The sequence below is a fragment of the Giraffa tippelskirchi genome, chromosome 4 (genome assembly GCF_054371585.1).
Source record: "Giraffa tippelskirchi isolate mGirTip1 chromosome 4, T2T-mGirTip1v1.2.pri, whole genome shotgun sequence".
In the NCBI taxonomy this organism is placed as follows: domain Eukaryota; kingdom Metazoa; phylum Chordata; class Mammalia; order Artiodactyla; family Giraffidae; genus Giraffa; species Giraffa tippelskirchi.
In genome coordinates, this window is record NC_137278.1 from 125,139,668 (window position 1) to 125,166,204 (window position 26,537).

The following is a 26,537-nucleotide window of genomic DNA, read 5'->3' on the forward strand; positions in this document are numbered from 1 at the left end:
CACAAGAGTTCTCTTTCTTTCCTCTATGATCTCGCCAACATTTGTTATTTGTGGTCTTTTGTGTGTGTGTGTGTGGCCTTTTTGATGATAGTCATTCTAATGGGTGTGAGGTGATATCTCACTGTGGTTTTGATTTGCATTTCTCTGGTGATGAGCAGTGTTGAGCATCTTTACATCTGCCTCTTGGTCATCTGTATGTCTTCTTTGGAAAAATGTCTGTTGAGGTCTTCTGCCCATTTTTAAAATTGAATTTTTCATTTTGTATGAGCAGTTTATATATTTTGGGTGTTAATCCCTTACTGATCATATCATTTGCAACTATTTTCTTCCATTCAGTAGGTAGTCTGTTCATTTTGATTTCCTTGGTTTTGCAAAAGCTTTTAAGTTTAATAAAGTCACATTATGTATATTTCTGTTTCTATTTATTTATTGCCTTAGGAGACAGATCCAGAAAAGATTGCTATGGTTTACGTTGAAGAGTGTTCTGCTGATGTTTTCTTCTAGGAGTTTTATGATTTCTGGTTTTATGTTTAGATCTTTAATCTATTTTGAGTTTGTTTCTGTATGGTATAAGAAAACGTTCTAATTTAATTCTTTTACCTGTAGCTGTTCATTTTTCCCAGCACCACTCATTGAGGAGGTTGTCTTTTCCCCACTGTACATTCTCACCTCCTTTGTTATAGATTAATTGGCCATAAATGTGTGAGTTTATTTCTGAGCTCTGTTCTGGTTCATGTGTCTAGTTACATGCATCTTTTGATGACTGTGGCTTTGTTGTATAGTCTGAAGTCAGGGGGCATGATTCCTCCAGCTCTGTTCTTTCTCAAGATTGCTTTGGCAAGATCAAGAACATTTCCATCATCCCTCAAAATTAACTCTTGTCCCTTTTGCTGTCTCTCCTCCCCAGCTCCCAGCCTTAGGCAATCAAAGATAAGTCCAAACAATTCTCTTGTTTAGCTTCATTGCTGACAAACATAACTATCTGTAAATGACAGAAAGCTGTGAAAGATTACAGTGTTGGTGAATGTCGTTTGAATTTTTGAGTAGGAATACAATTAGATGCATAGCTGCAATGATAAGAAAACATTCTGAAGTAGTTACTTAAATTAAGGAGCTTGACCCAGAATTTAAGTCAACATACCACTTCCTTTCAGAAAGTCTTAGTATAAAAAGTTCATCAGCTAAATTAAACAGTGTGTTTAGTGACTTAGGAAATATTATAAATTATGTAAAGGCTAATGCAATAAATTTGAAATTATTCTTTTTATTATGTGATAATTAGAAAACATTATAAACAACTATGATTACATGCTGAGATGTGATGGTTATCTAGGGAGGAATTCTGTTGAGTATATTTGAATATTTAGCTTCATTTCAAGAAACCATTGGTTTCTTGGTTTCAACTTTTTAGATATAAATTGGCCATCTAGGGTTATTAACTTGTTTGATATCTTCAAAATTGGTCTACTCAAAGCAGGAATGCAAGATGTTTTTCAGTGGAAGATAAAGTCAAGGCCAAAAACAAAAGGTAGAGGCCAGGAAGAACAGGGTTTCTACAGACTGTGATTATATGTTCCATAATTTAACAATTGTCAGTGGAAGTGGTGATTATCTTCATGCTGTGCATCTGCAAACAGTTTTCATCAAACTATTATTAATTTGATAGAATGCTTTGAATTTTATCTTCCATTAAAAGAAAGTCTAGACAGTAAATTCATAGATTTGGAATCCATTTATTTCATCAAAAGATGACTTAAATTTAATTATAGACTTATAGGGTATATTGTTCTAACTGGCAACTAATGAAGAATTAAAAATAAACGTTGAAATTTCAGGATCACTCCCTTCATTTTGTACAAAAGTTAAAAACGAACAGTTTGAGCATGCTGAAATTATCTTAAAACTTCTTTTTTTCCATTTCTATCATCACCCCTTTGTAAGCTCAGTTCTTTCTTAGGAATGATATTAAAATATCTCATAGAAGTAGTTTAGATGTACATCATTTCCTGAAAGTAGCATTGTCATCAGTCCAACCTGGATTAGATATTTTAACAAGAAAGAAACAAGATCATTTGTCACATGGTATTATAAATATTAAAACTTTAAAACAGTAATATGCAGAATGTTTATTCAAAGTATGCATGTATTGGGCTAATCTAGAAAACTGCTAATTCATTCATAATTTTCTTCAGTTAGAACTGAAGAACAAGATGTTAAGAGTTATAGAAATTTGGTTCCCATGAGGCTCTAGTGGTAAAGAACCCACCTGTCAATGCAGGAGACATGAGATGTGGTTTCAATCCCTGGGTCAGGAAAATCCCCTGGATGAGGGCATGGCAACCCACCCCAGTATTCTTGCCTGGAGAATCCCATGGACAGAGGAGCCTCGCAGGCTATATTCCAGGGAGTTCACAAAAGAGTCGGACACAACTGAACGACTAACACTTTAACTTTCATAGAAATTTTCTATATTAATCCTGAATGTACATGTTCAGGTTGTTCTAATTCTATTTACTAAAATTAAATTTTATGTTCATTGAATTAGGCAATAAAAAAATTAAGTTTGTACTTTTAAGTTTTTTCTTTTCATTCTACTGTTTTATTATAATTTATAAAAGTATTAGATCATAATTGATTTTAAAAAACTATACCTTTATCACAGATGGTTTAACAACTTCTATTTTACAGCATTCTTTCCAGACAGTTATTCAGTTTTGGCTTAAACCCTTCTAGTAACCTGGAGTTCCAGGAAGCCAACTCCATTATTGGACAATTCTCATTATTAGAAAGTATTTCCTTATACTGAGTGGAAATCAGTCTTCCTATGATTTGTAATCCTCAGGATTGATCCTGCCCCAGAACTGTACAAAATATATTTAGTCCCTCTTACATATGACAGCTCTTCAGATATTTGAAAACACTTGTCAAATTCCTATTTTCCTTTAAACTCCACTTTTTCTGTTTATCTGTACGACATGGTTTCCAGAAGCTCCCAGTCTTAGTTGCCCTCTTCTGGACATATTTTTTTAAATGATGTCTCTCTTAAAATGTATTGCCTGGAATGGAACTGAACATCATTTTCTTGTTCTGGACAATATACTTCTGCTAATGGTGTCAATAATGCATTGGTTTTTAGCAGTCATGTCACTGTATTGAGTTGTATTGAGTAATAACTTCTTAAGAGGTAGTCAGTATGTGAAAATGGTCTCCAGATTCAGCTGATTCTTGTATAAAAATAAATTCTTCCACCCTTCTTAATTCCTCTTAGGGAGAAAAGGAAAAAAATGTTTTATTTCATTGCTAACCTCCGTGATTTTTAATTTTGACATTTAAGTGTTAGCAGTATGGCTGATAATGTAACCAGTGAAGATTTTAAGCAGGGATGATATTTTTAGAAACTTCATTCTGGCTAACTGGGGAGAGGGTAGACGATGGACCAGAACAGGAGCAAGAGGAAATCTGGGGTGATTGATGTAGTAATTTAGATGACAAATGATAATGGCCTGGATTAGAGAAGCAGAAAAGAAGATGGATAGAAGGAGACAGATTCTAGTGATATGTAGGAAGTAAAATTAATAGGATTTGGTAAGTAATTTACATGTGAATGACAGTAATGAGTGAGAAAGAAGGGAAAAAAGAACTGTTGACATCCTGACGCTGACCTGGCATTCAGAGTCAGGCCATGTTATTTTCTGTTGGCATAAGAATCTCGCAGAATACCAGCATCAGACAAGATTATTCAGTGCCCATAACAACATGAGACAAAACAACTATACTTGATAATTTTGTGGAAGCACAGACAAAAACAGGGTCACTATGCCATTCACAAAATACAAAACATTCTGCCCCTCTCTCTGAAATGAATGATAGCTATTTCTTTACCAATTATAGTGTTATAGTTCCTCTGGGCTGTCCTTCCTACACATAAGATGTATTGAGTTCCCAATAGTAAAATGCTGCTTCTTTCCAATGGCGGCCAGTCTAGGGCAGACCTCTGCTTCTTCAGTCCTCTCTCAAATCACTCAACCAAATCCAAAATTCCTTAATAGTTTTCTTCAAACACTCTCCTTCTGAGTCCCAGGGCCCCCTAGGCTGTGTATTCTCCTTCACTACAAGGAGTAATTAGCTTGTCCAACTAGAGATGTGTTCCTGTTGGTCTCTGCCTGAAAGACACTGGCATTAAGAATAATCCTAACATGTACATACTGCTGTATTTAAAATGAATAACCAACAAGTATCTACTGTATAGCACATGGAACTTTGCTCAGTGTTATGTGGCAGCCTGGATAGAAGGGGGGGCGAATTTGGGAGAGAATGGCTACACGTGTATGTATGGCCGAGTCCCTTCTCTGTTCACCTGAAATATCACAATAGTGTTAATTGGCCATGTTGTGTGCTAGTTGCTCAGTCGTGTCCAACTCTTTGCGATCCCATGGACTGTAGCTTGCTAGGCTCCTCTGTTCATGGGATTCTCCAGGCAAGAATATTGAACTGGGTAGCCATTCCCTTCTCCAGGGGATCTTCCCGACCCAGGGATTGAACCCCGGTCTCCTGCATTGCAAGTGGATTCTTTACCGCCTGAGCCATCAGGGAAGCCTATTAATTGGCTATATACCCCAAAACAAAATGAAAAGTTTTTTTTAAAAAAGAATAACCACAGAATTTCTTGCTTCAAGAGTTAGATGTTGGTAGTACCAGAAACAGAATAAAGAATACTAGATGACATGATGAAAATGTCTTTAACAGGTTATCTCTGAGATATCAGAGAATTAAACTAAGTGGAGATATCCAAGTGATATCCAGGGTGGATTCTGGAGCTTTAACAAAGTCTCTGTGCTAAATCTATCTCTTCTCTCTACCCACATATAAATACACTTAAAAGTATATATTTGGGAGCCATTGTTTATATAACAACTGAAGTTATGGGATTAGCTGAGATCACCCAGGGAGGGAATAGAATGAGAAAACGGCTGAGGACAGAACCCCAAGGAACACCTGTTTGATGACTGGGCAGAAAATGAGATACCAGAAAATACTCTTAGAGGGAGCTATCATTGAGCAAATGACCAGAAGTTAGACGAGGTTTCAAGAGTGAGGATGAGATTAGTAGTTTTATGTATGGCTAAGAATTCGAGTAAGATAAGGAGCCCTACAAACTGTTTGACATTCCCCATTATTTTTGAGCACCTCTTTATTTGCTGGTACAATAAGATATTTCAGTCTCATCTTCTACTTCCCTCGTCTCGATTTGGAATCAGCAATTTCTGAGGACTCCTGTTTCCTTCAAGTGGAAAATGATATCAATACTTAGAAACCAAGATTTTGTGTCCCACTCCTTTTAAAAAGCATGTCTGAGAAGGGCTATGTAGTGTCATGTAGGGGAATAGAAGGACAAAGGGGGAAATTTGGCTTAGGTAAAGATGAGCAAAGCAGAGGTCTAATTATTAGAACTGAAACTTAAGGTCAAAAGCAGGTGAAAGATGAATAGAACTCCAAGCTCTTCCTAAAGTTAGGATTCATTTTAGGAAATCTGGGCAGAGGTCTGACTTTCATCAGGCATTGCACGATCTCAGCAGGGCAGGAAGATCATCTGTGAAGGGTGGGCAGTGAGCAAAGCTGAACAACTGCCTGTGAAATGTTTGGGTTATCTACCTGTGCCAAGCATTTTATCTTGGTGTGTGGGCTTTAGCATTGCAATTGTAACCCTCTACTTGTTAAAGTGCTATTTATGTTTATTGGCATTAATATTCTTTATTATTAGTAAAAGAATTGGATGTTTGATGTGAACATCTCTGGTTTTGTTGACCTAGCATTCTGATCCTCTTTCTTCTGGAAAATGCCTATTTTTCTAACACAAACATCTTGTAGGGAGTCCCAACTCCTGGCCTTAGCGAATTGGACTGGAGATGATTAACCATATCAACTGGGCTGATCAAAATATAATGCTTTGGTCCTGAGTAAGCAGATAACCTACACCAGACCAATGAGAGTCCTTCTTCAGGATTTGAAAAATTGGCAGTGGACAAAGAGGCTTATTCCCTTGCTAAGACAAATTGAGAAGTGACTTCCCTGATAGCTCAGTTGGTAAAGAATCCACCTGCAATGCAGGAGACCCTGGTTTGATTCCTGGGTTGGGAAGATCCCCTGGAGAAGGGATAGGCTACCCACTGCAGTATTCTTGGCTTCCCTTGTGGTGCAGCTGGTAAAAAATTGAGAAAACATTCAATTTGTTTTTGGCATAATTCCTGGGGGAGAAAGCCAGAGTAAGAGAAACAGAGATAAGGGATTAAAGGAAAAGACTCTTGGTGGTGTTTGAATCACTGATTCCTGGTCTGAGAGGCCCAGGTGTGTCCTTGTCATCTCAGAACTAGCTGAGCCTTCCAATACAGATTCTTTTTTGCCTAAGCTAGTTTGACTTGGGTTTCAGTCACTTTTTACCCAAAGAGAGAGACCTCACTCATACAGTGACTTCAAGTAACTGATTTTGATTAATATTGTCAAAAGCTAACTTCATTTGTATTCCCAAAAGTTAACTTCAGGGACTTCCCTGGTGGTCCAGCAGTTAAGAATCTGCCCTGCAATGCAGGAGACATGGGTTTGATCCCTGGTTGGGGAACTAAGAGCCCACCTACCATGGAGTAACTAAGCCTGCACACCACAACCAGAGAACCGTGTGCCACAACTAGGACCCGACATAGCCAAATAAATAAATGAATAAATATTTTTTAAAAAGTTAACTTCATTTTGATAAATATCTCAAACACCTCACAGAAAATGGTAAGAAATAAAATGACAATAAATCGCTATTGTACTTTTCCTAATAAAAGTAGCAGTTGTTCATAATTTTTCTTTTGTATCCAGGCAGTGTCCTAAAGATCTCTTTCTTGTTAGCAATCTTAGTTTAAATTGTATTTCCACTTCCACCTCCATCATCACACTGTTGCACTGAATGTATATTATCTTGTCACTATAAAATTCTTTTTGACAGCAACAAGAAATAAATCAGTTTTGTAAGAGAAAGTACATATACTCTCTTATATTTCTTTCCCTTAGTTACAAACAACTTCCCAAGTGCCTACTCAAGCTTACACGTTCTCTGATGAAGAGTTATTTTAACAGGTTTCACTGTCTGTTTACTCTTTTAGTTTTTCTAATTCTTAAGGCTAAGTGAAACCCCAAACTTTGTGTTCACTCAGACATTTGCTGAATTTAGAAGTAGCTACCCAAGCTGGTTAATAATAGCTGTATTCTTTAAAAAGAATCTAATCACTCAGAGCCATCAATGGCAGTGCTAACCAATACATTCCATTATTTTTCTTTGCCTACCTCTCTTTGCAGAATCAGTGTCCAATTTTCTTCTGGGTAATTTACTCTTTTCCCACTCTCAGTCTACGAGGTCTCAATGGCATTCTGATCCCTACATCAAGTGGAGTCATGACCCAGGCCCAAGACAGCCTGCACCTGTGTCCTGAGTGGGTACCTGACCTAAACCAGTGCAATTCAAGGACGTTTCAAGATTTTTATGAATGCTACCAGCAGATATATATTTTTTCTCTCCACTGGGTATAAACTTAAGGGGCTCTAAGGTTGGCATTCCTGCAGTTACTTTATGAGCAGGTGGGGGCTGTCTATCTGAGAACAGAGCTGACCCAAAAGATAGGAAGCTGAGAGATGGAGAAAGAAAAACCAGGTCCTAGTTACTTGAACCAAAACTTACCTTTTGCTTAAGCCCATTTGACTAGGTCTTTCTGTTGCCAAGAGTTAACTGATACAGCAATGATCATGTAAAAGTCACTTGAATAAGAGTAAAAATTGGATAAATACATACAAATCTGAAATTTAAAAGAGCAAGAGCTGAAAACCCAGTATCTATTGACCATGACAGCCTTTCCTATAGGCTTGCCAAAACTGTCCAGAAAAGAGTGAAGCATATGAAACCAGGTTCTGAATATTCTGAAAGATCCAAACAATTGCTTGGAATATCTCAGAGTCGGAGATATTTAATCTAGTCCCTTAACAATGCATTACAATGAGAACAGCTGTTTTGAGTTGTGACCAGGAGACACCAGAAAGTCACAGGTATCAGAGAGAAAAATTCATAGGGCCATAGAATTTTAGGTTACTACTGTTGAGTAATGAAGGGAAATGAACTCATGCCATTTCCAACAATATAGAGGTGAGCCTTGAACAACATAGGTTTGAACTACGTGGGTCCACTTATACGTGGATTTTTTTTTTTTCCAATGGTAAATACTTCATTACTATACCATCCCTGGTTAGTTGAATCCAGGGATGCAGAACTGTTGATATGAGGAACTGCATATACAGAGGACCAGGGTATACATAGGGCCAACTAGTAGTCATGTATGGATGTGAGAGTTGGACTATAAAGAAAGCTGAGTGCCGAAGTATTGATGCTTTTGAACTGTGGTGTTGGAGAAGACTCTTGAGAGTCCCTTGGACAGCAAGGAGATCCAACCAGTCCATCCTAAAGGAGATCAGTCCTGGGTGTTCATTGGAAGGACTGATGTTGAAGCTGAAACTCCAATACTTTGGCCACCTGATGCGAAGAGCTGACTCATTTGAAAAGACCCTGATGCTGAGAAGGATTGAGGGCAGGAGGAGAAGGGGAAGACAGAGGATGAGATGGTTGGATGGCATCACAGACTTAATGGACATGAGTTTGCGTAGGCTCCGGGAGTTGGTGATGGACATGGAGGCCTGGCATGCTGTGGTTCATGGGGTCGCAAAGAGTCGGACACGACTGACTGAACTGAACTGAACTGAGGGCCAACTATTTATCTTATGCAGATTTTAAACTGTGCAAAGGGCCATGGTTGGTATCCCTAACCCCTGTGTTGTTCAAAGGTCAACTGTAGATCTTTAAATACCCGAAAATTTAAATATCTGAAAACAATGGTTTTCCAATCCCGTCTACTGACAAAGGTTCTATGATACAAGGAGATTTTACCAGGGCTGGGCCTTCTTAGGTCTTGGGGAATGGAGGAGCTTAACAAATAACCCCTACCTCTTTTTTCCATCCTATAATTCATATGTGGGGTAAATTTTCTATTTTTTAAAGTAAACTTTAAGGAATGACATATTTTGATTTAAATTATTTGGGAAGAAGCATGTGAAATAGAGAATGAGAGAAATTTGTAGTTAATAGATTTTCATTTGGGTCTTATCCCTGTCCATACCTGTGTCAGCTATTAGCTGAAAGCCCCATGAGGGTGCAGGCTAGATCTGTCTTAATTCACTGATGAACACGCAATGCCAAGCATGTTTAATAGGTGCTCAATACCTTTGTTGTTGTTGTTGTTAAATAAATTAATATATGGATTTTGTATGGGTCCCTTAATTTTTCTTATGTTAGTTAGGCTAACTGGGAAACAAGCACCAAAACATCAGTGCTTGGGTAGAGGAAAGGTTTATTTCTCATTCCTGTCATAGTTCACTTGGATCAGTGAGTGGGGGAAAATATCTCTGCTCCACAGAGTCATTCAGAGACCCAGGATTCTTCCAATGGATGGCTTCACCATCCCCTGGGGCTGTGAACTCCTCTCCTAGATCCTGTACATCTGGACAGCAGGCAAAGAAGTGAGAATGTGAAGAAAGGATTGTATGGTAGGTTACCCTACCCCTCCAGCTGCAAGAGAGGTGGTAACAGATGTAGTGACGTACCCTAGAAGAAGAGGAGAAACTTGTGCATTGATAGGAATTCACTTTTTCTGCTTTACTCTCTGAGCCCCAACTTCTGAAAAGAAGAATGAATAATTTGCCATAACTTTATGGGGATTTAAGGAGGTAATCCGGAGAAGGCAATGGCACCCCACTCCAGTACTCTTGCCTGGAAAATCCCATGGACGGAGGAGCCTGGTAGGCTACAGTCCATGGGGTCGCTAAGAGTCGGACACGACTGAGTGACTTCATTTTCACTTTTCCCTTTCATGCACTGGAGGAGGAAATGGCAACCCACTCCAGTATTCTTGCCTGGAGAATCCCAGGGACGAGGGAGCCTGGTGGGCTGCCATCTATGGGGTTGCACAGAGTCAGACACGACTGAAGCGACTTAGCAGCAGCAGCAGCAGCAGCAAGGAGGTAATCAATGTGGAAGTACTTGCTAAGTATTAATCAAATGTTAGTTATGAATGTTCTTGGGTAGTTTAGTCCCTTTACTCCCGCATTCCATGAGTGAAATGTTTAGGCTGAAGTGCACTTTAAGAATCCTTTCCAGCTGTAAAATGCTTAGCTTCTGTGGTTCTTCTAAACCTTCAGCAAGCAAGGGCCTTTCTGACTTTGAGATGGTGCCTGCAATAAGACATTTAGGATCCTACAACCCAATCCACCTGCCCCCCAACCCTCTCTCATTGCTATAATACTGTCCGTGTTCTTTTAGAGACATAACCTGACTCAGTCTTATTTTAATTCTATTCATTTCAACTGTGGGTAAAAGATGATTTTTGCCTTCCTATTATGCCAGTCACTTCCAGCCTGTTAGATTCTTAATTTCAGAAGAAAATTATAGATGGAGGAAGAGAACCCAAGGAAGTATTTGAAGGTTTGAAATATTAAAAACAAACATGATTACTTTAATCCTGTCTTGAAAGGTTTTATGTCATAGAATTGGTTCAATCTATTGCCTTTGTCTGTGGTTTCTTTAGTTTCTTATCCCAGTTTCCCAGCATTTTTCTCCAGCTAAGTTCTCTTTGTGGTTCATTGACAGCTGTTTGGCACAACTCCTAGAGGACCAAGACCAAGCCTGAATTCTTCAGCAAAGACCAAGTCTGAATTCTTCTAAGGGAAGAATATGCAATGACGATATGCACTGATGCTCAGGGGTATTCTGGATTCTAGGTAATTTGAATTAAGCAGAGGAAATGATCTACCACTTCCATTCAGGCCTCTTATCTTTCTCCAAACCACAGCCAGGCACTTTTTTCACATTGCAAATCTGATGCCATTCCTGTGCTTAAACACATTAGTATATGTATTGTACATGAAAAAAACTTTTAAATATATTATTACAAATAATACAGGGCACAGATTTTCAGTACAGTTTGAGGAGTTTTTATAGTTGGATGTGCTTGTGAAAACACTATTCCAAACAAAGTGTAGGACATTTTTATCACCTCAGAAAGTTCTCTTGCTTCCCTTTGCTAGTGATTCCCTCCCCTGCCCAGCCCCCACACCCAGAGGTGACCACTTTCTGATTTTTATCACCATAGATTAGTTTTGCCCATTTTCAGATTCATGCAAATACAAATACACAGTATGGACAGTACGTGCCTGGCTCTTTTTACTCAAAGTAATCTGGATAGCATTCTGTGTTGTGTGTTCATTCCTTTCAGTTGACTATGAATATGCTGCAATTTATATATTTATTTATTCTCTTGTTGATGGACGTTTGGATTGTTTACAGTTTTAGGCTATTTTAAGGCAACTATGAGTATTCATGTTAAGTCTTTTGAGGAAGTTTCTATTTCTCTTAGGTGAATATCTAAGAGTGGAATCGTCAAGTAATAGGGGCTTAACAATCTAAAGACTCGTTCAATGGTACTGATGAACATATTTGCAGGGCAGGAATAGAGACGCAGATGTAGAGAATAGACTTGTGGACACAGTGGGGAAAGAAGAGGGTGGGGTGAATTGAGAGAGTAGCATTGACATATATACACTACCGTGTGTAAACAGACGACGAGCTGGGAGCAGCTATATAGCGCACGGAGCTCGGCTCGGTGCTCGGTGATGACCTAGAGGCCTGGGAGGAGGCTGGGGCAGTGTCGGAGGGAGGCTCAAGAGGGAGGAGATATATGTATACTTAGAGCTGATTCACATTGTTATACAGCAGAAACCAACACAACATTGTACAGCAATTATCCTCCAATTAAAAATAAATTTTAAAAATAATAAAGACCCATTAAAGATGAAAACCAACACCCTGCGGGGCCTTGATCACGTCTCTGGAGTCATCCTGCAAACTACCCCTTCCCTTCGCTCTCTGACTGCAGCCCCCTGCCTGATACACACTTTCTTCCCGCTTTTCCAGCTTACCTTTCAGATCTGAATTCCAGCAACAACTGGTTGCCCTCCCCCTTAAGGTAAATCCCCTACCACAAACAAGCATTCACAGCTCTCTGTTCTTGATGCCCCGCCCACACCAAGACTGGTCTTATATTCATGGGCATGAGTACAGCTGCCCCTCCAACAACTGGAGGGTTAGGGGTGCTGACCCTCTGCACAGTAGAAAATCCATTACTTACAGTTGACTGTATTACTTACAGTCAACCCTCCCTATCTGCAGTTCTGCATCAGCAGATTCAACCAACCCTGATGGTGGTATACTGTAGTGTTTGAAGGAAACAAAAAAAAATCTGCATACAAGTGGAGCTGCGCAGTTCAAACCTGTGATGTTCAAAGATCAACAGTATTTGGTTGGTGTTTGCTTCTCATTCAGCAGCAGAATCCATGAGAGCAGGCTATTTGTTTTACTCACACAGTGCCTGGTCTAGATTCTGGCACATACTAAGCATTCGATTAGTCACTGCTGGATGAATGAATGGTGGTGCTGTCCCTCACCCACCGCAGGTTCTATTATCACCTTTGGAAAAGCCCCCTTTGGTCATCCAGAGATGAAACTCTTTGTTCTTGTCATGGATTTCCTCATAGCCTGGACTCAGCTGGAGGGGAAAAGGCCAGGCAATCAGTTCGCTCAGGCTGCCTGGCTCCCAGGAGAGAGAAAATCTTGACTTTCAATCTCAATAGTCTTTGTCTTAAGCGGAACATTATATAAACAGAATTCCCACTAACGGGCTTCTGATCCAAATAAGACAATGAAGCAACACATTAGCAAATATTCCATCTTGAAGGAGATCAAAGAGGACTTGCTCCTTGTTTTCTTTGTCTCCCCTGGTGTTTCTTCTTGAGGACAAAGTACTGGGAGGTTCTCCAGACAGCACTGGTTTTCTTGGAAAGCAGGCATTCTTCTTAGTAAAGAGTCAGGGAATGAATTTGTTCCAGAAGAAAAATTAGAGATTAAAATGCGATGCAATGAAATTTGCTTATATATTGAAAAGCGCCTCGGTAAGGCACTTTTAAAGGTTGGCTTGCCAGAGCAGAGGTGCTGACTAGGTGGGAAGTCTCCTTTCTTCTTGTGTGAGCAAGGCTAATTAGAGAGATGCTCAGCTTTACATCCTTTCTCCTCCTCAAAGCCCTCAATAGGTAGAGGAATGAAGATGATTACTAGAGTCTTACATATCTTTCCGTGACTCCATATTTCTCTTGGAAGGGATGATTTCCCTTCTGGGTTGATTTCTTGTTTGCCTAGAGTGATAATCATGAGCAGAGGAGTGTGGATACTCTTTCTTTTCTAAGTGTTTTACTTTTGCATAAAGAATGCAAAAATGTGACCCTAGAGGATGAGTTTAGTACAGAAAGTACCATATGTGTTCGAGAAAATAACTGGAATTTTATCACCACCAGATTCCTTTTATTGCCATCAGGAAATTAAATTATTTTAGGAATCGGCAAACTTCTATAGAAGGAATGGAATATGCTCTCCTGTCTTTAAATAGGGATGGGTGATTCATCCTTTGAGGAAGATTTGAGGAAGCCAAAGGTGATAGTATGCATCAGCAAGTTTACTAGAATGTTTATTAAGAAAGTTTAGATTGTTCATACCCTTTGATCTAGTAATTCCATTGCTAGATATCTGTCCTGAAGAGTTACTCTTTAGATATAGACAAGAGTCTATTGCAAGGAAGGTCACTGCTACACTATTACAACAGGGAGAAATTGGAAATGGCTTAAATGTTTAACAAAAAGAGAATGGCTAAATACATTCTGGGGTCTGCTTATCATAAATATTGTGATTTTAAATATTTGAAAAATCTAGTTAATAAGAGAGAAAAAATTATCCTAGTGAGAGAAGAATATGACCTGAGATGTAGGTACTCTGTACATATTTGTTCAATTAATACATGGATAGATTACTTTTATAACCAGAAAAAAATGATTTGAAAGTCTGCCAGAGAAATGGAGGTCAACATTTAAAAAAAAAAATAGGGTTAACACTTTCAGAAAGGCATTTTGCAGAGGTAAAGAAAATGAAAGCAATTCTCCCTCCCCAGCCCCTACCCTCCAAGAAACCAACAAAAACTTGACCTTGTATGTAGGCCAGAGGAAAGATGTCTCACAGGACATTTTAGATGGAGACAGAGTCTATTTGCAATGACTGGGGGTGGGGTGTGCTTTCCTCTAAAAGCAGAATTTGTTAACTTAATAGTCCTTGAGCACTTTTTTTGGTGTATGTGCTGAAAATTTTGCTGAGATGTTGGCTTGAGAGACTTTTCTAATTAAAGAGTTTTGTTCCCTCACTGTTTTGTTAGGTGGAGAGTTGGAAATATTTCCGCCTCATCAAACAGCCTCAATTCCAGAGGGACACCCAGACAGAACATCTGCTTTGCAAGCCTGTTTCCTCCTCTTGCCCTCTAAAGTTGAGACTGGCAGCTGTGGGCATTCTTGGAAGAGTTTGCCTTGAACATTTGGGCTCATTTTTAAGAACTGGCTCATTGCCAACCTGCACTTCAGCTTCTGATATTTAAACAGGAGATGCAACTGCACCAGATACAGAAGAGAGAGTATGTGTGTCCATAGGGAGCAGTGGAGAGAGGCACAGAAAGAAAACTGACAGAGGTGCAGGTTGGAAATTATACTCTGAGTCATGGGCTGCACTTTGGTGGAATTAGGGGGTCCGCCTACAACAGAAATGTTTCAAAATGAAGATCAGGACAAAACCGTGAAGGTCCAAAGTCAGCCCTAAGGATACATGGGTTCTGAAGCAAATTTCACTGGGCTTCACTGGGTGGGAAGACCCAGCTTTGGGAGGTAGAGGGAGGTTTTGGAATTTTGGCACAAAATTTAATTCCTCTTTAAAAATACAATTGTAGGGTACAAATACTATAACAAGAAGACTCAACAGTGTTTACAAACACTCAACCCCACTATGTGTATCCACAAGCCAACTTTCCCTTAGCCAGATCCCCAAACATCCAAAGCCTCGCCAAAGCTCCCTGACCTGTGGGAGACTGTGATGGGAGGAACGTCAGAGAACAAAGATAGAGGTCTTACTTGACTGTGGCTAAAATGTCTTAACATCACAAATTTAATGAAAACACATTGTGAGCACATTGTTGGACTTATCTTGGGCCCTTTACAGGGCAGGGACTTTGAAACTCAAGCTTCATTAACTTTGAAATGAATCCACCTCTGACCATCTCCCACCCTGAGCATTTTTCTGCAGATTACATCAGACTGAAGTTAGAGGCAGCCAGTGGGATGAGTGGGACGCAGAAATTAGAGAAAAGTGAGGGACTCATCACATACATTTTAAAAAATATTTATATTTGGCTAAGTCGGGTCTTAGTTGCTGGAATCTTTTCGTTGCGTGCACAGCCTCTCTTGTTGTGGCACAGGGGCTCCAGGGGGTGTGGGCTTATTTGCCCTGCAGGATGTGGTTCCCTGATCAGGGATCAAACCCTGCAGGATGTAGTTCCCTGATCAGGGATCAAACCCAAGTCCCCTGCATTGCAAGATGGATTTTTAACCACTAGATTATCAGAGGAGTGCCCCCCACATACATTCTTTAATGCTTGTGAAATGATGAAGGACACGTTAGATTTTCTGGAAGATTCAGTAAAGGAATCTTAGAGCGAAAGATCCAGCTTCCTGCTGTAAGTATTAGCACAAGTTGGGAAACATGACTGTTTCAACCCAGTGGAGAAGGGAAAGTGATTTAGGTGGAGGAGTTACTAGGGATGAGAGAACTGGCATGTAGTCCTTGTCCAGGGACCTGATTTTGGCTTGACTTGGCAATCATTACTAGCTTTACACTTCCCTTCAGGCTGGCAAATGGGGAACTTGGAGCAAGTTTCTCAGGGGAGAGAGCTACACACGTGAAAAAAAAAAAAAGAAACAAGGTTGACTTTTGGACCTAAGGTTGTCTAATGAACTTTAAGTTCTGGAGCAAGTCAGGGGATTAGGAGTGAGTGGTTGGCGGAGGGATGATGGAGAACACTTTCAACTCCAGGAATCCCCAAGTTTCCAACAGCAGCAATGGTCAGAGTGGGTGCAGGCACTGGATGGGTGATTGTAGCAGGTGTGGCAGAGAACCCTTGAATGAGATATAAAGTCAAACTATCTAGGTGAGTTAAAAATATGAGTTTACCAAACAACACATTTTATAAGAACACACAGAAACAAAAGAATGCAAATTAAATACCTTAGAAGTCTGTGGGAGATGGTTACGAGTAAGATTGAGGTTGAAAGGGAACAGATTACTGACTTACCCAATTCTTAATAAACAAGAGAGGAGTCATGAAAACAATCAAACAAACAAAGCACTCCAACAGCGATGGGAAAGCATCAGTTTTTTGTGTGTGTGTGAAATGGGATGATTTCCAGTAATAAGTCTGGGTAGGATGTGCATACAACAGTTTCAGCTTCTCAGTGGACCCAAGGTTGCAGAGCTTTGGGAAACAAGGGCTGCTCATGTATGAGAATAGAAGGGATATTTTTTAAAAAACAACTGCTTCATAGTTTTTTTGGCGGGGGGGGGGGGGATTATACATGATTTTGTTTTTTAAAAAGTGCAAGACAAATCAATTATTGAATTAATTTAATCCAAGTAAAATACTTGAAAGAATGCCTGACACATAGTATGCCCCTAATAAATGTTACCAAAATAGCCTGAAATCCCACTACTGAGAGATAACTACTGTTAAGATTCTGGTAAACGTCCTTTCCAGGAAATATAGCAATTTACGTCTTCAGTTGTATACAAATGAGACGAAACTCTACATGATGTTCTGAAACAAAATGAAACTCAGTCTCTATATACACGCATCCCATCAGTTCTGCTTCTTTGGAGAAGCCTAACACCGTTTGTTAGGTTGCCCAACTCAGATGTCTGTTGATTTTCTGTATTTCTTTTCTGTTTATCTTTCTTTTCTTTCTTTCTCTCTCTTTCTCCCCCTCTCTCTTTTTCTTTCTCTTCCTTTCATCCTAAAAATTATCTCCTAGCTCTGTGGTCTGGGTCTTTTTTAGCCCTTATGCTTATGTCTGACATGAGGCAATGACCTAGGGCTCCCCCAAAGTGAGGGGATCTAACCTATAATCCCTGGGTTTTTTGGAAGTGAGGAGGCTTTCTGACTAGGGACTTGTAGATTATAGAAACAATTATGTCTCAAATAAAGCCAAGTAATTGAGAATGCTGCTTAGTTATGGGAACTTACTTTAAAAACCAGTTCCTCCTTCATTTATCAGTTAGCAGCTGAATGTAGAATTTCCTGTTTTTCCCTGCCCCCCACCCCTTGTAGTGGTTGATGTCATCACCGCCACCTAAAAGAACAATTTTCTACAGTGATGGAGGTTCTGTGATGTCATTGGGATTACAAAAGCTGGCAAGGAAATCTGCTCTCAGCTGTTATCACCGGAAATTACAAAGGAAATTAATTGTAAGCTTTCTAAGAAAGGACTGTTCAGTGAAACTTCTTTTTCTTAATTTATTATACAGAGAAAGTCTTTCTTCTGTCTACAGAGAGAATGCCCTCCAACTTCAAGAGACTAAATAAACAGGGTTGGTGTAAGAGATAGAGTTCTTGATTGGCTAAGTAACTATGCCAAAGTGGTAGCTATCTTCACACTGCATAGTTTGGTAACTGTACTATTTTTCAAGCAATCAGATCTGGGCTGAGGAAGCTTTGAAATTTCCTACCTTCTATATCTTAGATCAGATCTCCTAAGCAGGATCCCCTGCCTCCCTTCCCCAGTCCCAGCCCTTAAAATGGAAGCAGGATGTATTTGTTTCCGTGTGGCTGCTGTAACAAATTACCACAAACTGGGTAGCCTAAAACAGCAGAAATTAATTTTCTTACAATTCAGGAGGTCACATGTTCAAAATCAAGGTGTCAGGAGGGTCAGTTTGGAAATCACATCTCAACGACACCAAGTAGGGAGGGGCCGTGGCTGCCATTCGGGGCAATGCTGTTACCAGAAGGAAGAGAAAACACGCCAACCGGGCAGCCTCCAAAACCAGACCGAGAGAACAGGCAGAGAGGCCGGGAGTGCAGTTCAGACAGGGTGAGTTGTGGCCTGGCTGGGGAGGCACCTGAGTGGTGATGACCGTCTATTAAATTTGGCAGCGGGTGCATCATGTTTAACTTCAGGGAAAGAGTTTTCTATGGCATGTAAGGCTGGAGGACTATTGAAAGAAGAATGTTGAAGAATGAATGGGAGTCGATGGAAGCTGAGATGGAGGTGGTCAGAAGCCAAAGAAAACGAGGGTCTTTAGCATTGCAGACAGTTTTGCTAGTGCAGCCTGTCAGGGCCGAAGGCAATGTCCTGGAGCAGAGGCTGTCAAACGCTGGTACCCAAACCAGCAGCAGTGGGCATCCAGAAACTTACTGGGGAAGCAAGGGACATACCCAAAACTTAACTGAATCAAAAAACTATAAGCTAGAGCCCTGAAATCTGTGTTTAACAAGCTCCCAGATGATTCTGATGTAGGCTAAAATCTGAGAAATAGGCCCTATGGGGCTGGAGAAGCAAGCTTTGATAGAGCTGGTGGTGCCATCTGCATCAGAGAGGCATCTGTCTTTGTTGTGAACATGTTGAGTCCAGCTGGGCTTGCTGGAAGCAGAGTCTAGTCTGGGGATGGGGTGAGCCTAAGGGCATGAATTTCTGTGAAGCAAGCAAATGAGGAAAAGCACTGATTCCTTCCCAGGACAGGGTCCCTGCTGCTTGAGTACGAAATACACCTGTTTTGATCTTTCAAGCGGATCAGCAATTTGACATCTTTCCACTCCTCTGAGCAACACAGTAGCGAGCAGACCTCTTGAAGGAGGAGCCTGGTGTTTGGCTCAAGCTGTCACAGAGTGGCATTTCTCATGCTACTTGCAGAGCCCCTGGGAAATGTTAACCAGAAACACTGTCTGCTCTTTGGCTTTAGGTTTTATGGTTGAAAACTTTTCTAAAATGGATCTTTTTGTCACTTGGGAGGTTAGGATTATAGCCAAAGTAGCAAAGTTGTGAAAGATTTATTATCTTTACAAAACCAAGTGGCTTTAAGATGGGCTCTCTAATCATGGCGCTCTAACTCACTTGTGTTCCGGTTTACTTTTTTGGGAAGAAAAGATCGAGATGAAGGGAGTTCCTGCTGGGTGCTGGGGCTTGCCTGTGACCTTCAGCATACATGATCTGTTATGACTGTCTGCATCAGATTTCCCCTTAATGACTATAATGAAAGTCATCTGTCCAGCAGCAGATAGCAAGAAGGATGGCATGATGCAAACTTGAGGAGAGCAGGCTGGTTAGTTCTTGGTTTTCTCTCTAACACTTAGAATTATAACTGTGCCCATTAAATATATTGAAAGAAGAAAGAACATGGTAATTGCAACAGAATTTTGGATCATTTTGGAACCTACAGGTCTCAGGGCTGCTAATCTGAGCATTAATTCTCATCACATGGAACCATACATACAGCACGTGTAGGTAGGACTGGCTACCTAATTTGTGGGAGCCAGTGCACATTGAAAAGACATTGGTCAAACATCATTAAGAACTTCAAGATAAAGCAGAGCATTATACCAAATGTGGGGTCTTTCTGGGTGTGAGGTCCTATGCTCCTGCACAAACTCCATTAAATCAGATCTATAGGTAGGAGGCAGGGTGAAATCTTACTGGTAACATATATATATATATATATGAGAAATCCTTGAAATGACCTATAAAATTTTATGTAGTTATTTGCTCCTTTTCTATGAAAGAAACAGACAATGTCAAGATGGAGGATGTCTATGAGAGGATTGCTTAGTCTCTCAGTTGTGTCTGACTCTGCAGCCCAATGGACTGCAGCCCACCAGTCTCCTCTGTCCATGGAATTTTCCAGTCCAGAATACTGGAGTGGATTGCCATTTCCTACTCCAGGGGATCTTCCACATTCAGGGATTGAACCAGTCTCTCTTGCATCTCTTGTATTGGCAGGTGTATTTCTTATCACTAACGCCACTTGGGAAGCCCCTATGATAAGATTGCATTATCCCAATTCTCTTCTACCTTGGAACACACCCGGTCTTTGTCATGTTGCTGGACAGTGCCTCCTGCTGGAGAAACCAGAGTACATTTCCTTACTTACTGATGTGGGGACTTGGCATGTGACTCTTTTGGGGCAATGGGATGTTAATGGTCATGACCTGAGCAGAGACCTTAAATGTGCTCCTGTAGTTTGGCTTGGTGTCCTTTATCATGGGAAGAACGGTCCCTGGTCGCTGCTGGTCCGAGGATAATGACAGAAATGATCAGGAATAGACCTGATCCCCTCTGTAAAGCAAAGCAGAGCTACCCCTGCTGCCCCACAGACCAATGAGGAAGAAGAAATGCTTTTGGTAAGCCACTGAGACTTTGGAGTCTTTTGTTACACAGCATTCAGGTAGCAAAAGCCTGACTAATAATGTGTCTTTCAGGTGAACCCCACCAAACAGATATTTTACAGCATTAAAACAAAAAAAAACTTTGGGGATGCTGAGAATGACAAAGGAGAGGCTAGAGAAAGCAAATCAGTGTTGAACACTGATGTACCATCCTGATGCTCAGCTCAAGCCAGTGAGTAATAAACAGGGGACCACACAGTGCTAAGCTGGGTGTCATTGAAGAGCTCTTACTTGGTTGTCTTTGTTTTTTAGAGAGTATTTGCGTACTTGCACTGTAGCTCCCTGAATCAGCAGCAGGAGGAAGGGGCTTCACTTTTAGGAATGCTAGTCTGGTGTTTTGGAGAAGGAAATGGCAACCCACTCCAGTACTCTTGCCTGGAGAATCCCAGGGACCGAGGAGCCTGGTGGGCTGCCATCTATGGGGTCGCACCGAGTCAGATACAACTGAAGCGACTTAGTAGCAGCAGCAGTCTGGTGTTTTGCAAAGGTGGACACAGCTGCTACCCACTCATCGACTTCAGCAGCTGAGCGAACCCTCTGGATGTGTAACAGCCCAAACAGGAAGGGCTCCCGCCAGTCAGGAAGAGTCCCCGCCCCCGGCGCATCTTCAGAGCAGGTGAACAGTGATCAGCTCATCAGAAGTGGAATGTGGGGGTGGGAGCTGTTTATCAAGAAATCCAGTAAAAGTCCCAAGCCTACGCTTTGAGCCAGAGTTGTTGGATTGGATAAACCCAGAAATATATGAACCAAGGGTGAAAAGGAGAGTTTCACTGTTGCAGATAGGATAATGCTCTCAACACTACTCCAAAGAGGTCTATATCCTAATCTGAGAAGACTGTGAATAGGTTACATGGCAGAGAGAAATCAAGTTTGCCAAGCAGTTGACGGTAAACTAGGGAGAGTATCCAGGTAAAGCCAGTATAATCACTAGCGTCCTTAAAAGTGGAAGAAGAGGCAGAAGAGGGATAACCAGAGAGATAGTAGCATGAGAAAGACTTGGCCTGATGCTGCTGGCTTTCAAGATGGAAGAAGGAGGCTATGCACGTAGAACAGGGATAGTTTCTAGAAAATGGGAAAGGCCGAGAAATGGAGTCTCCCTGAGGGCCTCAAGGAGGAATGCAGCCTACTGCTACCTTGACTTTAGCTCAGAGAGATCTATTTTTGATTTCCAACCTCCAGAAGTACGTAAGATAATTACATTTGTATTATTTCAAGCCACTACATTTATGGTAATTTATAACAGCAATGAGAGAAAACTGATACATTCCCCAACAGGAAACTTCTAGAGCTGCAGTCCCCAACCTTTTTGACCCCAGGAACTGGTTTTGTGGAAGATAATTTTTCCATGAACAGGGGGTAGGGGGTTGGATTCGGGATGATTCAAGCACATTACGTTTATTGTGCACTTAATTGCTGTTACTATTACGATTACATCAGCTCCACCTCGGATCTTTGGGCATTAGATTGCAGAGGTTGGAAGCTCCTGTTCTAGAGCACTCTTACTAAAAGGAGGGGGAAGTACTGGGCAAGCAAACAAATCAACCAGAACAGATGTGAGCTCTAGACTGGAATCTCTTGTTCTATGACTCCCTGGATCTTTTCCCAGGGGAGATAGAATGTATTTTACAAAGTTTTGTCGATAGTAGCGTGCATGTGTTCCAAAAGCCAAAGCTCATACCTCCTGCCGGCAAGATCAGAAGAGCCTGTGCGTGTCTCTCTGAAGGCATTTAACACAGACAACAAACCTGGTTCCTTCGCCCGTCTGCTGAGTAACCCCAGGCAAGTTAACCTCTATGTGCCTCAAGAAAACAGGATGATAAATATGCACCTCATGGAGTTTTTATGAGATTTAATAATGTTAATGCATAAAATTAATGATTGTGACTGGCATGTAGTGAAGGCTCAATAAATGTTAATGGTTGCTGTTATGACTAATACTGCTAGGCAGTATATATATGATCAGTATCCTTGGATCTGGAGCCAGACTCCCTAGGGTCGGAGCCAGCTCCACCACGGACAACATCTATGCTTGGGCAGGTTATTTAACATCTATGAGGTCTAGTTTCTTCATGTGTAAAATGGGGATATTAAAGGTATTCATAGCTGTGATGTGTGTTTACTTGCTCAGTTGTGTCTGACTGTTTGTGACCCCATGGACTGTAGCCCACCAGGCTCCTCTGCTCACGGAATTTTCCAGTCAAGGATACTGGAACAGGTTGCCGTTTCCTACTCCAGAGTATCTTCCTGACCCGAGGAGTGAACCCACACCTCTTACATTGGCAGGCATATTCTTTTACCACTGCGTCACCTGGGAAGCCCCATAGTTGTGATGGGGGATAATCAATTAATACATGTAAAGTCCTAGAACAATGTCTGATAATCCAATAAAGGTCATGTGTCATCATTATCATCATTACTACGGGACCACCATCATGGTAGACGATTAGCAACTAAACAACCCGCACCATGAACTCAGTAGCATCTCATGTGATCATCCAGACCTTTTAGGTTAGGAAGAACCTTGGTTCCCAGACTGTAGGAGTCACAGGGAGCAACACCATCTTTCTTATCAGGAAATCAGCTCATAGTAACACTGGGTAGGATACACGCTAAAGGAAAGTGGGAAAAAAACAGTCATCAGAAGCACTGTAAGGAAAGACTCCTAAAAGGGATACAGAGAGCCTACCTGCTTCTCTTTTTTCTCTACTCTGCAATCATGCAGGGTTGCACCAGCCTGTTGCTTTCAATTCAATATTTTTATACTTTGTAACATAGTTAAGAACATTAGGTTAAGGAAACCTGCCATTTTCCTATTCAGAGCAGTCCTCTCCACAGTACCAAGAATTCCCACTTCGGTAGATAATGACAAGAAATACAACAGCCCATTAGTAAACAGGCAAATCATTTCATGGCAATAGCTGATTTAATCAAAACATTCTGGTTTTTCCCTCATCTGAACCCACACAAGGAATGAACCAATCCAATTGGAAAAAATATTTGTTTTATCTTTGCCACATTTATTTACTCTTAGGGACTGTTTAACTTCATCAGGCAGAGAAGCTGGAAAGAGCAAAAATACTCAAAGCACTAAACAGCCTTCTCTATCTCTGGCATCAGGCGGGAATGACCTGGACGTATTTCCACAGGGACCTGTTTTTGAGCCATTCTTGAAATCTTTTGCCCTCCTCTTCACTGAGGAGAATTAAACTGTTCTTGTGCCAAGTTTGGGTGGAGCTAGGGAACTGGAGGAAATCAGTCAGTCATTTAACAATCCTGTCCATCCATGCAAATGATTTCAAAATATGAAATACTTATTTCCAAAAAATTTACCAATAATTTATTATGCAAAATATTGTGTAGGTGTTATAGGAAGGCAAAGATAAATTAGATATGGATCAAATCTCAAGGAACTCTCAGTCAAATAAGTCACGTGAAAGACACACAGATACCTGTGGGGAGTAGAAAGCTATGGGTGTGTTTTAGGTCGGATTTCTGGAAGTAGCTAGAGCAGGGTTTGTGTGCTTTAATGAGAGAGGGATGTGGGGTGAAAACTTTGAGGCTGTGAGCGGAGGAGACCAGGGCCAGAGAGAAGCTAGGGAAAGAGATGGGCAGCTTGAGTCTGATCCACAAGGAGCTCTGAAGGATGACTAATGCCTACGGTATAAGAAAAACATGTATACCTGGTCTTTGTCCCTGATTTTGGAGCACTGAGCTCCTAAAGCCTTTAGAAGTTATCTTTTGTATGCTAATGAGATGATCCTGTGGAGACACCAGATAGCTTCAGGATGGCAGCTGGTCACCAGAAAAACCAGCTATATGATTAGAGGGTTAGAACTGTCAGTCCCTCTTCCCAACCTCTGGAGAGGGCAGAGAGGCTGGAGATTGAGGTCAGCTCCCCAGCGGCCAATGATTTAATCACTCATGCCTACATAATGAAATCTTCATAAAACTCCAGAGTTGCTTTTTTGTTCTTTATTGAAATATAGTTGATTTACAATGTTGTGTTAATTTCTGCTGTACAGTGAAGTGATTCAGTTATGTATTCTTTTCCTTTATGGTTTATCAGAGAATATTGATTACAGTTCCCTGTACTATACAGTAGGACTTTTTTGTTTATTCGTTCTACACAAAATGGTTGGGATTGCTAACCCCAACCTCCTACTCCATCTGTCCCCCAACCCCCTCCCCCTTGGCAACCCCAAGTCTATTCTCTATGTCTGGGAATCTGTTTCTATTTCATAGATAAGTTCGTTTGTGTCACATTTTAGATTCCAAATATAAGTGACACTATATGATATTGGTCTTTCTCTTCCTAACTTAATTCACTTAGTATAATAATCTCTAGGTCCATTCTCGTTGCAAATGGCATTTTATTCTTTTTTATGGTTGAGTAGTATTCCATTGTATGTATCACATCTTCTTTATCCATTCCTCTGTTGACGGACATTTAGGTTGCTTCCATGCCTTGGCTGTTGTGAATTGTGCTGCAGTGAACACTGGAGTGTGTGTATCTTTTTGAATTACAGTTTTATCTGGATATATGCCCAGGAGTGGGATTGCTGGATCATTATAGTATTTCTAGTTTCTGAGTTGGTGAACACATCCATGTATGGCTCAACCCCACTCCATACTGCAGAATCTCCTGCGCTTAGGACACTTCTGGTACTTGCCCTATGTACTTCTTCATCTGGCTGTTTGTTTGTATCCTTTATAGTAAATTGCAACATAAGTAGAGCACTTTCTAGAGTTCTCTGAGCCATTCCAGGGAATTATCAAACTTAAGGGGGCATTGTAAGAATGACTGAATTTGTAATCAGTTGGGCAGAAATGTGGGTCACCTGGGGAAGCCACTTGTGACTGGCAGCTGCGTCGGGGGCTGTCCTGTGGGACTGAGCCCTTTAAATTGTGGGATCCAGTGCAAACTGACTCCAAGTAAATAGTGTTAGAATTTGAGCTGTTATATACCCAATGAGAGCTGACTCATTGGAAAAGAATCTGATGCTGGGAAAGACTGAGGGCAGGAGGAGAAGCGGGCAGCAGAGGATGAGGTGGTTGGATGGCATCATCACTCAATGGACATGAGTTTGAGCAAACTTTGGGAGATAGTGAAGAACAGAGAAGCCTGGTGTGCTGCAGTCCAGGGGGCCGCAAAGAGCCGGGCACAACTGAGCCACTAAACAACAGCAATACCCACTTGGTATTGGAGAGTGGGTTGGTGTCAGGAAAAACCACAGCTTTTGTGTAAGAGGTGGTGTCAGATAATATCACATCGTGCTGCCAACAAGGGGGACTGTTGTACCCTGTGTCAGCTAGCCATTGCCTGTGGGCGGCCCCTGGGGATAGAATAAGCTCCCAAACATTTCTGGCCAATCTGGCTCCCGTGAGTCAAGGGCAGACTTTCCAGACAAGGGTGCAGCTGGGAGCCTGTAGCAGATGACACAGCAGCTGTGGGACCCCTACACCTGCCTGGTAAAGACAGTGTAGGCAGGACACAACAGCACTGATTACAAGGCAGCCTTCAGAGGAAGACAGGAAAGGGTTGGCGGAAGTTCCAGTGGGATATGACCTGAGCTGTTGAAATCAGTAGGAGGCTGAGAGGTCATTCACATGGTAGATCTCCCATTGGATTCCTTAAAATTAGGTAAAACAGATTCCTTAGAACAGTCATTAAGGAAGCTCCTGCCTGAAGATTCTGATAAGACAATTACATCAAGCAGGATTCTCAGAAAAACCAGGGCTAATACAGGGGCAAGTCATTTGCTGAGGGTCACCCAGCAAAGGAGTGGGATCTGCACCCAACTTGTGACTCCCACACAGCCCCTTGCCCCACACCATGCTCACTGCCTCATCCTTTAGCTTCTGTAGGACTCGGGGGTTCTTGAACTTCAGTGTGCATCAGAATCGCCCTAACTGCTGGGCCTGGCCTTGGGAGTTTTGATTCAGGTGATCTGGACATAGCAGAGAGATGGTCAGTGGCAAAATTCGCTGGGTCCAGTCCAAAGGGAAAATGCAGGGCTCTTTCCTGAGCGGAGGTCCCTCTCCCCTTCCCAC